The 16,021-nt window shown below is 46.7% G+C and overlaps 1 pseudogene; it reads right to left on the reverse strand.

Annotated features, from left to right (window-relative positions):
- Positions 1 to 16,021, reverse strand: part of LOC132393356 (dual specificity tyrosine-phosphorylation-regulated kinase 1B-like) — a 59,564-nt pseudogene that overhangs the window by 13,787 nt on the left and 29,756 nt on the right.

A 16,021-nucleotide genomic window follows, 5' to 3' on the forward strand; every position in this document is an offset into this window, starting at 1 on the left:
CCTATAGTTTGCGTTAAGCCAACTAACCAAATGCACCCAATTCCCATGTCAACCTCTCAACTTTCCATAAAGCTCAGTCCATTTGGAAAACCCTATGGAATGTCAGTCACCCCCAGACAATTCGGCACTGGTTAATTATTACATAAGAGACTGCAGACACTGAGATCCCGAACAAAGGACAAGCTACTGGAGGAACTCAGTGGGTCAGGCGGCATCTGTGATGGCAGGGTTTAGAGGGAAGGTATACATTTTGGGAACAGTCAAAACAATAAGTGGATCTGATGAGTAGAGAGAGTCACAGAGACCAAGTCAAAATATCAATCTGAGCTAGCCTGATTTGGCTGCATTAGGTCCATAACTCACTAAACTGTTCCAATAAGCTGGAAAGAGTACAGAGGGATTTGGGGATCCAAGTCCACAGCTCTCTGAAAGAGACCCTGCAACTAGATAAGGTATAAAGGCACATGGTATGCTTGTGTTCATCGATCGGGGTATTGAGTACAAGACTCAGGAAGTCACGTTTCAACTCCATAAAAAAAACATTAGTTGGGCCACACGTTGAGAATTGTGTACAACTCTGGCCACCCTATTACAGGAAAGCTGTGCAGGTTATGGAGAGAGTACAGAGGACATTTAACAGGATGCTGCCTGGATTACAGGGTATGAGCTACAAGGAGAGGTTGGACAAGCTTGGGTTGTTTTCTCTGAGAACAGCGGAGGCTGAGGGGAGACAAGTAGGGGTAGGTAGCATAGAGAAAGCAGGGAATCTGCGGAAGGAACAGATTCGGAGAATGGGCAAAGAAGTAGCATATGGAATATAGTGTAGGAAAGTGTCTGGTCATACACTTTGGTAGAAAGTATAAAGGCATAGAATATTTTCTAATTCAAAAATCAAAAATCAGTGGTGCAAAAGAACTTGGAGTCCTCTGCAGGATTCCCTAAAGTTTAACTTGCAGGTTGAGTCAAGAGTAAGGAAGCCAAATACAATGTCAAGGATGTAATGCTGAGGCATTATAAAGCTGGTCAGACTGAACTTGGCAGTACTGTGAGCAATTTTGGGTCCCTTATCTAGGAAAGGATGTATTGACATTGGAGAGCATCCAGAGGAGATTCATGAGAATGATCCCAGTTCTTTGGGCACAGAGCTCGGAAAAAATGGCGCAACAGACTTTTAACACCATAAATCAGTGAGTTGCTTTGTTACGTCTCCCCTCTCGCTGTGAAACGGGGACATCTCTTTTTACCTTATCAGGGAGGGAGGGAGAGGGAGAGGGAGAGGGGGAGAGGGAGAGGGGGAGAGGGAGAGGAGGAGAGGGAGAGGGGGAGAGGGAGAGGGGGAGAGGGAGAGGGAGAGGGAGAGGGAGAGGGAGAGGGAGAGGGAGAGGGAGAGGGAGAGGGAGAGGGAGAGGGAGAGGGAGAGGGAGAGGGAGAGGGAGAGAGCGCCTGTGGTATGTTGGATTACCAGGAGAACGAATATTCTTTGGGGTACTGCAAGTCTGTGTCTTTATTGATGCTTTGTCACACACTTTGGTGGGGAGTGCTGATGCTTTTTTGCTAATGGGCGGGAGGGGTTGTTGCTTTGCTGCTACTAATTATGGGAGGGGTGGAAGTTCAGGGTGGGGAGGCTTTTGGGGTTCTAACATATAACTGTCATTTTTGGGGCACTCCTCTATTTTCATGGATGTTTGCAAAGAAAAAGAATTTCAGGATGTATATAATGTATGTTTCTCTGACATTAAATGTACCTATTGAACCTATTGAATATTGAAAGGCCGAGATAGGGTGTATAAGGAGAGCATGTTTCCTGTAGTGGGGGAGTCTAGGACTGGATGGCACAGCCTCAGAATTCAAGGACATCCCTTTAAAACAGAGAGAAGAAGAATTTCTTTCGCCAGAGGGTGTTGAATCTATGGAATTGCCACAGATGGATAATAAATCAACTGTGATCAAATGGCAGAGCAGATTCAATGGCCTGATTGGCCTAATTCTTCTATGTCTTATGGTGTTATAGGTGTTATAGGAGCTAATAGAAATTTATAAAATTACGAGGTAAAGGTTGGTTAGACAGTCAGAATCTTCATCCCAAGGTATAAACGTCAAGTACTAGAGGATACACTCATAGTGAAAAAGGAAAAGTTGAAGGGAGATGTTGGAACAAGTTGATTTTACACACCAGATGAACCAACGTCTTATATGCACGCTTTGAAAGAGAGAACACAACTACAGCTGTGAAGATCCCTGCTGCATCTGATGACCCTGTGATCTCTGTCTCAGAGGCTGATGTTAGACTGTCTTTAAAGAGAGGGAAACCCCACAAGGCAGAAAGTCCTGATGAAGTACATGGTAAGGCTCTGAAAACCTGTGCCGACCAACTAGTGGGAGTATTCAATGACATTTTCAACCTCTCACTGCTACAGGCAAAGGTTCCCACTTGCTTCAAAAAAACAACAATCATACCAGTGCCTAAGATGAATAATTTGGGCTGCCTCAATGATTATCGCCCAGTAGCACTCACATCGACAGTGATGAAATGCTTTGAGAGGTTGGTTATGACTAGACTGAACTCCTGCCTCAGCAAGGACCTGGACCCATTGCAATTTGCCTATCACCACAATAGTTCAACGGCAGACAGGATTTCAATGACTCTCCACTTGGCTTTAGACCACCTAAACAACACAAACACCCTACATCAGGATGCTGTTCATTGACTATAACTCAGCATTTAATACCGTCATTCCCACAATCCTGACTGAGAGGTTGTAGAACCTGGATCTCTGGACCTCCGTCTGCAAGTGGATCCTTTTCTTCCTAACCGGAAGATCACAATCTGTACGGATTGGTGATAAAATATCCTCTTCGCTGACGATCAACACTGGTGCACCTCAGGGGTGTGTGCTTAGCCCACTGCTCTTCTCTCAGTATACACATGACTGTGTGGCTAGGCATATACAAATTTGCTGACGATACAACCATTGATGGTAGAATCTCAGGTGGTGACAAGAGGGCATACGGGAGTGAGATATGCCAGCTAGTGGAATGGTGCCGTAGCAACAACTTGGCACTCAGTGTCAGTAAGACAAAGAGCTCATTGTGGACTTCAGGAAGGGTAAGACGAAGGAGCACATACCAATCCTCATAGAGGGATCAGAAGTAGAGAGAGTGAGCAGCTTCAAGTTCCCAGGTGTCAAGATGTCTGAGGATCTAACCTGGTCTCAACTTATCAACGTAGTTATAAAGAAGGCAAGACAGCGGCTACAGTTTATTAGGAGTTTCAAGAGATTTAGCATGTAAACATTCAAAAACTTCTACAGTTGTAACACGGAGAGCATTCTGACAGGCTGCACCACTGTCCGGTACGGAGGGGCTAGTGCACAGGACCGAAAGAAGCTGCAGAAGGTTGTAAATCTAGTCAACTCTATCTTGGGCACTAGCCAACAAAGTACCCAGGACATCTTTAGGGAACGGTGTCTGAGAAAGGCAGTGTCCATTATTAAAGACCTCTAGCACCCAGGACATGCCCTTTCCTCACAGATACAGAAGCCTGAAGACACACACTCAGCGATTCAGGAGCAGCTTCTTCACCTCTGCCATCAGATTCCTAAATGGACATTGAAGCTTTGGACACTACCTCACTTTTTTAAAAAATATACAGTATTTCTGTTTTTGCACATTTTAAAAAATCTATTCAATATAAGTAATTGATTTACTTGTTTATTTATTTTGTTTTATTTTTTCTCTGTCTCTCTCTACTAGATTATGTATTGCATTGAACTGCTGCTGCTAAGTTAACAAATTTCACGCCATGTGCCGGTGATAATCAACCTGATTCTGATTCTGAGTGTGGTGAGGGCCTGGAATATGCTGCCAGGTAGTGGTAATGGAGGGATATGGACCACAAGGGATTTAGTTTAATTTGGCATTCTGCTGACATTAACATTGTGGGCTACAGAGCCTGCTTCTCAGCTGTAGCTGAACTAAGAGGAAAAAATGGGGACCCTCACTAACCCCAGCCCAAGGATAGGGAGGTCCAGTGTGACAGGAGTTAGGTCACCACAGCCATCTGCTCACCTCATTTATGTGCTTGTATGTCTTGATCAAATCCACTGACAATTTCCTGAGGGGAGTCATCCCAGACTCACGGAAGCAGAGTGGAATCCTCCGTTGCAGGATCGTCATGTCCGAGAGTGCCTGGAAAGAGAAAGACCAGAATGATAGAATTCCATGTTGTGGTGGCAGGGATGACCCTCCCCACCAACACACGTCGAGAGGCAGGCCAGGGAAGTACTAGGGGTCTTGGCGCCAGCCCTGGCTGCAGAGAACAAAAGCATTTGTGGGACACCCCCAATTCCACAGGAGAATGCTGGGCATCGTGACACTGGGGAACGTCGCTGATCTGCAGGAATAGACACTTGGTGATCATTAAGCCAATCACCCCCTCACCACCAAAGGACATTACATACACAACACAGAGATGTGATAGGGAGAGCATGTGGAGGCAAAGAGAATTATGCGTAGAAGCAGGAAAGGATTCTAGGTCCTTCTAGCAACCACTGGGGGGAGGGGGTCTTCAAACAGATGGGGAGGAGGCTAGAGGCTGGAAATCACAGAGACAGGGAGGGGTGTAGAGCCTAGAGGGAGTTACAAAGACAGGGAGGGGTCAGAGTGACAGAGAGGGTTATAGAAGTCGGAGGGGTTACAGAGACAGGGAGGGGTATAGGGGCCAAAGAGGTTTAGAGATGGGGATGAGTATAGGATCCAGAGGTGGTTACATAGACAGGGAGGGGCATAAGGGTTGGAGGAGTTCACAGAGACAGGGTCAGAGGAGATCACAGTGACAGAAAGGATTATAGAAACTTTGAGAGGTGTCGAAGTCAGAGGGGATCACAGAGGTGGGCGGGGGTGTGGAGTCTAGAGAGGGTTACAGAGATAGGGAGGGGTGTAGAAGCTGGAGGGAATTAGAGGTAGTGCAAAGTCCAAAGTAAATTTATTAACAAAGTACATACATATATATGATCACATGCTACATAATCAATTTCTTGCAGCCATTTTACAGTTAAAAATCAATTCAACAGAGTTCACAATAAACTATACATAAACAGACAAGGAGTGACAAACAACCAAAGTGCAAATACTGAGAATATGAATTGTAAAGAGTCATTGAAAGTGAGTCTGTAGACGTAGAATCAGTTCAGAGTAGTGGTTGAAGTTATCTACACCAGTTCAGCATCTTGATGATTGTAGGGTCATAACTGTTCCTGAATCTGGTGGCATGGGACTCAAAGCTCCTGTACTTCCTACCAGAAATAGTAGCGAGAAGAGAGAATGACCTAGAAGGCAGGGGTCCTTAATGATGAATGATGCTACTTTCTTGTAGTTGCGCTCCATGTAGATCTGCTCAATGGTGGAGAGCTTTGCCTATGATGGCCTGGTTTGTACCCACCACTTTCTGTTCTTGGGCATTGGTGTTTCCAGACCAGTTAGGGATGGTAAAGGAATGTTGATTGCTTTGCAATCTGGAGAAACTGTGGATGATGGTGTTCTCCTGCGCCCCTGTTCTTGTGGGCAGTAGAAGTGGTGGACGTGGGAGGTGCTTTTGGAGTAGCCTGTGGACAACAGTGAGTTTTGCAGATCATGCACTCTGTCTGCGGCCACAGTGTGCCAGTGGTGGAGGGAGGTGGGAGGGCTGCCAATTGAATAGGCTTTGTCCTAGAGAGAGACAAAACTTCTCAAGAGTTGAAGCTGTACGCATCCAAGCAAGTGAAGAGTGTTCCATCATTGATTGTAACTTGTCGATCAGGAAAAAGCCTTGGGATTTCACGAGGTGAGTCACTCTCTGCAGGATCCTTAGCCCCTGACCCAAGGATGAACACTTATGGCTAGCCAAGACTGATGTTTGACCTCCAGTATAAGAAATTTGTGTGAATGAGCAGGTGCTCCAAGAGGGAAGTGCAACACTGGTTGCATGTGAAGATTAATAGATACAGCCGGAATGGGCAATTTTAACCAGAACCTGGAGGGGGAAGTGGGGCATTGCTAGTATGTGTGGATTAATAGATACAGCAGGAATCAGCAGATTTCAAACGCACCCTGGTGAGGGAAGTGGGGCACTGTTGGTATCTGTAAATTAAGACACTGCAGGTACATAGCAGGAATTGGCAGGTTTTAACCAGACCCTACAGAAGGAAGTACAGCACTGTTAGTATGTCTGGATTAATAGATATAGCGAGGGTACATTGGGAATGGGCTGGTTTTAACCTGATCCTAGTGAGGGAAGTGGGGCACTGATATACAGGTGTCCCCCGTTTTCCCAATGTTTGCTCTACGTCACCTCGCTGTTATGAAAGACCCACATTAGTTACCTGTTTTCGCTAACAGAAGGCGTTTTCACAGTTACGAAAAAAGGCAGCGCATGCCGCGCAGCCAAGCCCCTCCCCCGGAACTGCATTCTAGCCGGCATTGCTTAAACACGTGCCTGTGAGCATCTGTGCTTCATGTTGATTTATTTTGTGCATCCGTTAGCAAGATGAGTTCTAAGGTACAGTATCGGAAAAGCCTAAAAGAGCTCGTAAGGGTGTTACACTTAGCATAAAACTAGACATAATTAAGCGTTTCAATCGTGGTGAACAAAGTAAGGACATAGTGAAGTTTGGCTAAGGGTTTGTGGAAGTTGACGAAGATGATGTTGAAGAGGTTTTGGCATCCCATGTCCAAGAACTGAGAGATGAAGAGCTGATGAAGAGGAAAGGATAACAATTGAAGCCGAACACAGTAGCGAACGGCCCAAAAGTGAAGTCGTCCAGGAACTGAACATGAAGCAATTGCGTAAGATTTTCCCTGCGATTGACAGCGCTGCAATGATTGAAGAAAAGTATGACTTTAATTTTGAAAGGGTATGTAGGTTTAGGTTCAGGATGGTTTGAGGGCTTACAAAGAACTGTACGATAGAAAAATGTGCTAGGGTAAGCAATCAAGCATACTGTCGTTTTTCAAGCCTTTCGCATCAGCCACAGCAGACAACAAAACTTGACCTTCAACATGAGGCAGGCAGACATAGAAGAAGGTGACCTGCCTGCCTGATGGAAACAGATGACGAGATGACACCCCAGTCTCCTCTACCTCCCACCACCCCAACCTCCGACGACTCAGCCTAACACACCATCATCAGTGTGCTCGCTGTCTTCCCGATTCCGGTAAGTGAAACCACACTGGACGTACATTCTTTCTACTTTATATAGGCTGTGTATTTTTAAGTGTTACTTGGTAGCTTCGTAGCTTAAAGGTTACTGGAAAGAGTGCTTCTGTCGGGAGCACTTGAGCCGTGTGTTTTTGCCGAGAGTGCTGCCAAGAGCGCTTGAGTGAGATTTTTGCTGCGGTGGTCAGTGCTGCAATAATTGCAGAAAAGTATTCCTACATTATATAGGCTGTGTATTTATCAGATCATTTCTGCTTTTACTATATGTTACTGTTATTTTAAGTTTTATGTGTTATTTGGCATGATTTGGTAGGTTATTTTTTGGGTCTGCCAACGCTCAAAAATTTTTCCCATATAAATAAATGGTAATTGCTTCTTCACTTTATGACATTCTAGCTTATGAACCATTTCATAGGAACGCTCTACCTTCAAATAGCGGGGGAAACCTGTACGTGTGAATTAATAGACACTGCAGGAATGGGCAGGTTTTAACTTGACCCTGGTGAGGGATACTCACATACTGATAGTATGTGCAGGTTAATAGATACGCCACATCACCAAGGGAGAGGGGGATGACAGCCGGGGGGCAAGAGTGGGGGGATGAAGGCCGAGGGAGGGGGGAGAGGGAGGGAACGGCCGAGGGAGGAGTGGAGAGGGGATGACAGCCGAGGGAGGTGGGGAAGACGGGGGGGGGGGGGATATCGGGCGAGGGAGGGGGAAGGAGGGACAACGGGCGAGGGAAAGGCAGAAAGGGGGGCAACGGGCGAGGGAGAGGCAGAGAGTTTGGTAGATATACATAAAAAATAGGGAGAGGACTTCAAAAAGGAATAAAATCCCAATAACCACCAATCTTTGGAAATAAGTTCCAGTCTTCCTGGGTTTTACTGCTAGAAAAGGGGTACGGTAGCCTGATTTCCCACACCACCAGATTCAGAAGCAGACACTTTCCTTCAACTATTTGGTTCTTGAACCAACTGGCACAATCCTAACTCTACCACAGCAACGAGTCACTACACACCATTGCTGGCCTTACCTTGATTCTGTCTTTGAATGTGTCTTTGTTTTTGTTTCACATTAAGGTCTTCCTTAACTTTTTCACTGTATGGTATAATATATATTCTGTTGTTGCCTCTACCTCCATGCCTGTGATGCTGGTGCTTGGTATGTATAAAAAAGACTATCAAATTTCTATAAATGCAGATACAAGTGTACTGTTCCACCTTAATGATGCAATTAAAATCAAGTTCTGGAGTAGTTACAGTTAAATGCAGTGAGCCACCGGTAAGACTGCTCTTGGAGTATCGTGTAGTGTTTCGGTCAGCTGGAAAAGGTGCAGTACAGATTTAAGAGGATGCTGCCTGGACTAGAAGGCCTGAGTTATAGAGAGAGATAGCCACACTGGATCTTTATTCCCTGAAGTGCGGAAGAATGAGAGATGCCTCAAAAGGATGGATATACATAAGTTCTCCCCCAGGGTCAGGAATTGAAAACTGCAGGGCACAGAAAAGTAAGAGGGGAGAGTTTGAAAAAGACATAAGTACTTTACACAGAGGATGTACTTGGAAAGAGCTGCCTGAGGAAGTGGTCAAAATAGGAAAAATTGCAATATTTAAGAGACATTTGGATGGTTACATGGAAGGAGAAGATTTGGAGGGCTATGAGCAGAAGACATTGACCTGGGAATAGCAGGGAGGATGCTGTGGTCAGCGTGGAAAGAGCTGAAGGGCTTTTGTCATGCTGTATGACTCTGTGACTCTGCCTTGGAAAGCTTTCTGACAGGTTGTCCTACTGCCTGCTATGGATGGTGCGTTCAGCACAGGATCGAAAGAGGCTGCAGAAGCTGGTGGACTCAGCCAGTTGCATCATGGACACATCCCTCCCCAACAGTGAGGACATCTTCAAGTGTCGGTGCCTTCAAGAAGGCAGCGTCCCTCACTCCCTGAGACAGGGAGTCACGTGGCATTACTGAGGGGAGTAGACTGAAAATGCACACTCAAATGATTCAACAACAGCCTCTTTCTTGCCTCTGCCATCAGATAGATTTCTAAATGGTCCATGAACACATTAATGCTACTTCACCATTTTCCTCCCTTGTTGTACTATTTATTTTTATAATTCTTAATACAACTTCATAATTTTTATTGCACTGTACTACCGCTGCAAACAAATTTCACGACATGTCAGTGATAATAAACCTGATTCTGATTTCTGAACGGCTCGTGATCCTATGAACAAAACCTCTCTATCCCTCTTCTGCAATATTTTTTATTGAAACTTTGTCATTTTATGCCCTGCACCGTACTGCTGTCACAAAAGCAACAAGTTTCACAACATAAGTGATAACAAAGCAGATTCTGAATGAGCTTGCGATCATATGCATTCCTTGCCATACAGTGCACAACACAGTGAAGCCGACTTGGCTGCCATACGTACCTTATCAGTGCCAGTGCCTCTCTGGTGGTCGGCGGCTTGGCCTCGGGTACGAGCGCTGGTTGGGCCCCAGTGCGGCCCGTGCCGGGCTTGCGGGGTCTCATTCGTGGGCTGCAGGCTGCTGAGTGGCAGGTGGCTGTGCTGACTCGACATGCTGGACTCAGTGGGGGTGAAGCCAAGTGAGGCAGCCAGGCAGTGAGAGGAGGGTAGCTTGCATCCTGAGCTGGTCCCACCTGTGGACACACACGTGTAAAGGAAGAAAAATACACCAAGTCAGCAGCAGGGCAACATGTTCTTCCCAGCCCTCCTTCATCCCTATCTCGGAAACATCTTAAGACGTCCCATACAAACTCACAGTTCAGCGGAATCAGTAACCAGTATCCAACACCCCCAGACAGTATAGAGCTTGGCACAACATTGTGGGCTGAATGGCTACCCAGCGTTGTCCCGTTCCATGTTCTACAGTGCCATAATAATGGCGATAGGGCTGCATAAATCTACAAGCCCAGAGTGGCAGATATTCCCCAGCACCTCCCAAGGTGCAGCATATCCTCAGTCCCACTTCCCTGAGAATACTTTGAGACCCCAATATACAACAGCAGAATTAGGCAATTCACCCCATTGAGTCTGCTTCATCAATCATGGCTGTTTATTTTAAATCAATACCATTCTCCTATCCAGGCCAAAGAAATTCCACATCTCAGTTCTAAAGGGACAACACTTTATTCTGAAGCTGTGCCCTCAGATCCTAAACTCTCCCACTGATGGAAATGTCCTCTCCATATCCGCTCTGTGCAACCTTTCACTATCTCTAATTACACAGGCTGTTTGTGTCAGTCTTGTTACAGCAAAGGTTCACCAGAACATTAAAACCCCAGAAACACCAAACCACCATCCTCAGAGAACGCAGCACCACCTCTTCCCCCCCCCTTCCTTCAGCCACTGAAACAGGCCCCGGAGGGATTACCAGGACTCTCCTGTGGCCCGAGGGAACAGACTGCAACCCACTGTATTAATGTAACCAGGTACTCCTTTAGCTTAAAGTACTCTGGTGCATCAGCCAGGAGCTCAAAATATATTAAGATACAAAAGATTAAGGGCACGTATCACCAGGCTCAAGGACAACTTCTATCCCACTGTTATAAGATTACTGAATGGACCTCTTACGATAAAGTTGAACTCTTGATCGTTCAATCTACCCAGTCCTAGTTCTTACATGTTATTTGTCTACCTACACTGCACCTTACTGTAACACTATCATCTGCATTTTTTTCTTCTGTACTACCTTAATGTACTTGTGCATGGAAAGATCTGTCTCAAAAGCTTTTCACTGCACAGTATCTTGTACATGCAAAAGTAATAAAGCATTTACAAACTGGTCCTGAAATCTGGAATCACCCACATACTCCTCCCGTTACACGCCCATCCTGCCCAATCAGATTCTATCTTCAGCCCCCTTCACTTCCACCTATCACCAGGAGACAGACAGACACACACACACTTTATCGCAAAATATTGACTGTCTTATTCCCTTCCATTGATGCAGCCTGACCTGCTGAGTTCCTCCATTTGTGTGTTTATCACCCCAGCCCTTCAGCTAGATCCACCTATCGCCAGCCAGCTCTTGCTCCACCACTTTATATATTGGCTCTCTCCCTTTTCTTTCTAGTCCTGATAGAGGGTCAGACCCGAAACATCGGCTGTCTGTTTTGCTCCACAAGTGCCACCTGACCTGCTGAGTTCTTCCTCCTGAGCTTCAAGCAGGATTCAATTATACGTGCCTAAGAAGAATGTGGTAACCTGCCTCAATGACTATCGTCCACTTTGATGAAGAGCTTTGAGAGGTTGCTGACGAAACATATCAACTTCTGCCTGAGAAACGACTTGGATTGCTCCAATTTGCCTACTGGCACAATGGGTCCACAGTAGATTCTATTTCAATGGTTCTTCACTCAACCTGGAACATCTGGACAGTAAAGATGAATATATCAGGATGCTCTTTATCAACTAAAGCTCAACATTCAAAACTATCATCCCCTTAAAAGTAATCAATAAGCTTCAAGACCTTGGTCTCAATACTGCTTTGTGCAATTGCATCCTCTATTTTCTCACTTGTAGACCCCAGTCAGTTCAGACTGGCAACGACATTTCCAACACAATCTCCATCAGCACAGGTGCACAAGGCTGTGTGCTTAGCCCCCTGCTCTACTTGCTTTACACCCATGACTGTATGGCTAAGCACAGCTCCAATGCCATTTTCAAGTTTGCTGGTGACATCACTGTTATAAGCTGAATCAAAGGTGGTGACAAATCAGCAATAGGAGGGATATTGATAATCTGGTTAAATGATTCCACAACCTCTCGCTCAATTATCAACAAGACCAAGGAGCTGATTATTGACTTCACGAGGAGGAAACCAGTCCTCAATGAGAGGATCAGCTACTTTAGAAGAAGTGAAGAAGGCTAATGGAATGTTGGCCTTTATTACAAAGGGAATTGAGTATAAGAGCAAGGAAGTTCTTTTGCATTTGTACAGGTGAGACCACACCTGGAGTATTGTGTACAGTTTTGGTCTCCAGGGTTAAGGAAGGACATCCTGGCTATAGAGGAAGTGTGGCGTAGATTCACAAGGTTGATTCCTGGGATGTCCGGACTGTCTTATGCAGAGAGGTTAGAGAGACTGGGCTTGTACACGCTGGAATTAAGGAGATTGAGAGGGGATCTGATTGCAACATATAAGATTATTAAGGGATTGGGCAAGATAGAGGCAGGAAATATGTTCCAGATGCTGGGAGAGTCCAGTACCAGAGGGCATGGTTTGAGAATAAGGGGTAGTCATTTAGGACAGAGTTAAGGAAAAACTTCTTCTCCCAGAGGGTTGTGGGGGTCTGGAATGCACTGCCTCGGAAGGCAGTGGAGGCCAATTCTCTGGATGCTTTCAAGAAGGAGCTAGGTAGGTATATTATGGATAGGGGAATCAAGGGATATGGGGACAAGGCAGGAACCGGGTATTGATTGTAGATGATCAGCCATGGCCTCAGAATGGTGGTGCAGGCTCAAAGGGCCAAATGGTCTACTTCTGCACCTATTGTCTATTGTCTATTTAAATTCCTCTGCGTTATCATTTCAGAGGATCTGTGTGAGCCCAGCACTTAAGAAGAAAACATGGGAGCATCTCTACTTCCTCAGAAGTTTGCGAAGATACAGCATGACATCACAAACTTTAACAAACTTCTGTAGACGTGTGGTGGATAATATATATTGACTGGTTGCATTACAGCCTGGTATGGACACACCAATACCCTTAAATAGAAAGTCCAACAAACAGTAGTGGATATGGCCCAGTCCTTCGTAGGTAAAGCCCTCTCCACTATTGAGCACACCTAAACAGCGCTATCGCAGGAAAGCAGCATCCATCATCAAGTACACCCACACCCAGGCCATGCTCTCTTCTTGCTGCTGCCATCAGGAAGGTGGTACAAGAACCTCAGGACTCACACCACTAGGTTATTAAGGCTCTTGAACCAGTGGAGGTAACTTCACTCATCCTATCATTGAACTGTTCCCACAAACTATGGACTCACTTTCAAGGACTCTTCATCTCATGTTCTCAATATTTGTTGTTTATTTAAAAATATTGTTTTTTTAAAATTTTATATTTACAGTTTGTTATCTTTTACATTGGTTGTTTGGCCTATTTTGTGCAGTCTTCTATAGATTCTACTATGTTTCTTCGATTTACTGAGTATGCCTGCAAGAAAGTGAATTTCATACGTATTTTTATAATAAATTTACTTTGAACTCCAGCACTGTATTGCCCAGTTCTTAACTTAAGCCACAGAAGTAGTAGTAGAAGCCATCATGTAGCAGTTACCGCGACACTATTACAGCTCAGGGCATCAGAGTTTGGAGTTCAGTCCTGGCACCCTCTGTAAGCAACTGTGTGCTCCGGGTGCTTTGGTTTCTTCCCACAATTGGTAGGTTAATTAGTCATTGTAAATTGTTCCATGATTAGGCGAGAGTTAAATTGGTGGATTGCTGGGCAGTGTAGCTTAAAAGGGATGGAAGGGTCAAGTCTGTACCTCTGAATAAAAACTCAATTCACACAAGCATTTCCACATACCCCTGCAGTCGCGAAATGTTCGTACATGCAAGTCACACTGGGTGATATGTTTCCTGTGGTAGAAATTATGCTCGGTGACAATACCCACAGGAATTGGCACCTTAATGTTGTTCAATAGCTCAGATTAGTTTTGGTGTCGTGACCACCATGCCAACGGCTAGAACAGGAAGCAGGCTAGCCTGATCCCAGTTTTCAGGGACACAAAGAGAGCAAAGTGTGGACCGGAGCCACCTGTAAGCTGCAGAGCCACTGCATCTCCAGATACCGAGGATCGATCCCAACCACTGGTACTGCCCAAGTGTGGAAACTGAGCTTTCTCTCCTTGACAGCAAGGTTCTCCCCACCCCGCCCCCATGGGGAGCACTGTTTACCTCCCACATCCCAAAAACTGATGTGTGAAGTGGGTGGGTTAACCAACAGTTGTGAATTGCTCCCTTGTTGTGTAGATGAGGGTTACAATCTCGGGTGTGATGGGGGGTGGAAATTAGATGGGAATGTGGGAAATATAAAAAAATAGGATTAGTGGTCAATTGGTAAATTATCGTTACATGTAAAATGGAAATCCTGTCTTGCATACAGATCAATTCATTACAACCGTGTATTGAGGCTATTGGTCATGTTCACTCCTAGGACCCTGAAGTTCTCAACCCTCTTAAGCTCAGTTCAGGAACTGTCATGAGGTGGGGACAAGGGTGCTGGGAGAGGACCCACACACAGGACACAAACACATCTTTCTTAGGTACAATAAAATAGCGTTTATTACTCGCTACACAGAAAATCAGGAAATCAAGGAGGACAAAGTGGAACACGAACCTCGGACTAGGGGACTAGGGACTTGGATCTCCGCGGACCTGGGACTTGGAAACTGGGAATTGGGATCGCCGTGGCCACAACTTGGACAGTGGGAACATGGACAGCCGCGGACCTTGGACTTGGACAGTGGGAACATGGACAGCCGTGGACCTTGGACTTGGACAGTGGGAACATGGGCAGCCACGGACCTTGGACTTGGACAGTGGGAACATGGACAGCCACGGACCTTGGACTTAAACAGTGGGAACATGGACAGCCACGGACCTTGGACTTGGACAGTGGGAACATGGGCAGCCACGGACCTTGGACTTGGACAGTGGGAACATGGACAGCCACGGACCTCGGTCAGTGGGAACATGGACAGCCGCGGACCTTGGACTTGGACAGTGGGAACATGGGCAGCCACGGACCTTGGACTTGGACAGTGGGAACATGGGCAGCCACGGACCTTGGACTTGGACAGTGGGAACATGGGCAGCCACGGACCTTGGACTTGGACAGTGGGAACATGGACAGCCACGGACCTTGGACTTAAACAGTGGGAACATGGACAGCCACGGACCTTGGACTTGGACAGTGGGAACATGGGCAGCCACGGACCTTGGACTTGGACAGGGGGAACATGGACAGCCGTGGACCTTGGACTTGGACAGTGGGAACATGGACAGCCACGGCCCTTGTACTCGGACAGTGGGAACATGGACAGCCACGGACCTCGGACTTGGACAGTGGGAACGTGGACAGCCGTGGACCTTGGACTTGGACAGTGGGAACATGGGCAGCCGCGGACCTTGGACTTAAACAGTGGGAACATGGACAGCCACGGACCTCGGTCAGTGGGAACATGGACAGCCGCGGATCTTGGACTTGGACAGTGGGAACATGGACAGCCACGGACCTCGGTCAGTGGGAACATGGACAGCCGCGGATCTTGGACTTGGACAGTGGGAACATGGACAGCCACGGACCTTGGACTTAAACAGTGGGAACATGGACAGCCACGGACCTCGGTCAGTGGGAACATGGACAGCCGCGGATCTTGGACTTGGACAGTGGGAACATGGGCAGCCACGGACCTCGGTCAGTGGGAACATGGACAGCCGCGGACCTTGGACTTGGACAGTGGGAACATGGACAGCCACGGACCTCGGTCAGTGGGAACATGGACAGCCGCGGATCTTGGACTTGGACAGTGGGAACATGGACAGCCACGGACCTCGGTCAGTGGGAACATGGACAGCCGCGGATCTTGGACAGTGGGAACATGGGCAGCCGCGGATCTTGGACAGTGGGAACATGGGCAGCCGCAGCCATGACTGGGTCACTGGGGACTAGGACCGCTGTGGCCCTTGGACTAGGAGACTAAGACCTTGATTCGCCGCAGCCAGAAACATGGACACCGAACTCAGGACAAGGAACCTTGAGCCAGGACTCCTCCTTCAGATCAGGCATTGAGCCGGGAC

Source organism: Hypanus sabinus, chromosome 1 (assembly GCF_030144855.1).
Source record: "Hypanus sabinus isolate sHypSab1 chromosome 1, sHypSab1.hap1, whole genome shotgun sequence".
Taxonomy (NCBI): Eukaryota; Metazoa; Chordata; class Chondrichthyes; order Myliobatiformes; family Dasyatidae; genus Hypanus; species Hypanus sabinus.